The 1,790-nt window shown below is 23.4% G+C and overlaps 1 protein-coding gene across 1 annotated transcript in view; it reads left to right on the plus strand.

Annotated features, from left to right (window-relative positions):
- The window catches only part of LOC107648626 (phenylalanine ammonia-lyase 1), a 5,170-nt gene that overhangs the window by 715 nt on the left and 2,665 nt on the right, over positions 1-1,790 (plus strand). The gene's annotated exons all lie outside the window — the stretch shown is intronic.

Here is a 1,790-nt window from a genome sequence, read left to right on the forward strand (position 1 = left end):
AAATATATACGAGTTTTTTCTGTACTTTGCGGCATTCATCTAGTTATCACCACATTCTAAATATAAATTAATGTGTATACTCGTGTTAAATATAAACTCTTAGATTTTAACTATTTAAAAATAATTACCATATAATGGTGTTTTTATTTTTTAGACGACTTTGAAAACAAAGAGAAGAGCGCGACTGAGATGCTGATATTCAAATCATCCGTTATAAAAAGACGATGATGGAATTTTAATAATAATAAAATACATGCTATTACGTAAATTCAACAGTAATTAACTGGTCAAAGATTCATTGATGAATTTATAAATATATGAATCATTTTATTATTTAGTATTAATAAGTCTTTGACCGGTTGATTAATGCTGAATTCATAAAAGTATAAGGTACCAATATTATTATTTGTCAACTTATTGCTAATAATAATTAATTATTATATTTTAAATATATATATATAAAGAGACACATCTAAAAAATATATTTATAAAGACACTTTTATTAAACACAATCATAAAAAAGATATTTTTATTAGACACATCGACAAAGACACTTTTATTAAACACAATTATAAATAAAAATTGGCAAAAATTAACACAAATATTGTTGGTAACATAACGAGACTGATTCATAATATAGTAATTAGTGCGTTGCATCATCGTCGTCTTTACATCAACATGTGAGTCGCGCCAAAAAACAAGTAGTATATATATATATAAATATATATTTCCTAACGTCTTCCTAATTGAAAATATTTATATTTTATATTTTATTTAATATATTACAATAACTTAAAAAATTAAGATCTTTTAAAACAAAAAAGTTAATGAACACACATTTTATGAGAATGGTAAAATCAATAACGATTAACCCTCTTTTATCGTATTACAAACTTTTTCAACCTAAATTCATAACTTAAAACTATATTTGTGCTTATGCTATATTTCAGCAATAAAAAGAAAGAAAGGAACAAATAAAACCCCTTATAACTTTTGATAAACTCTACCAAATTTTGACCCTTAACTTATTTTGAGTAACTTATTTATTCGTTTTTCCATATATTGCACTAAATTTTTACGACCAATACATTTTCACTGGGCTTCTACAATGCTACATTCGTGGTTCGCACATTTATTTCTAGTCTATCAGATACTAGTTTCATAATTAACCGTAACACTCATTTTCTCTTTTGGAACATTATTGATTATTGGTAATACAAACTATAAAGTCTAAATACAGTGAATATTAAAATATTTATATTATAAATGACTGTGTTTTTGGTGACTTATTATAAATTGTTACTGTTAAATAAGAATATTTTAATATAACTTATTTTATCATTAACAATTGATTTAGATTCCTTAATTAATTTACATATGAGTAAAATGACATATAGTTAAACTAAGAGGAGTGGTATATTACAATATTAATTGGTGAATAATTGTCAACTAAAACTTTTTAGTACTTAACTAATAAGTAGTATCATTAGACAATATGTTTTTTTTTTTTTCTTATTCAGAGAATGTAAAAGAATTTTGAAGATAAATACATGAGTTGGCTTCGGTCTTTGTCAAAAAAGTGTTGGTTTTTGGAAAAAAGAATTTAATTAAGTTACTTAAATTAAAAACATTGTTAAATGTATTACCAATAAGAAAACATGTGCTATAGCCATAAAATATATATTTTTTGAAATTCTTTTTATATATTTAACAATTCACATTCTTTTTTATATTGACAGTAATAATTGATAGACAATGGTCATATTTAATGTGAAGTGTGAGATCTAGGC

The sequence above is a fragment of the Arachis ipaensis genome, chromosome B06 (assembly GCF_000816755.2).
Source record: "Arachis ipaensis cultivar K30076 chromosome B06, Araip1.1, whole genome shotgun sequence".
Taxonomy (NCBI): Eukaryota; Viridiplantae; Streptophyta; class Magnoliopsida; order Fabales; family Fabaceae; genus Arachis; species Arachis ipaensis.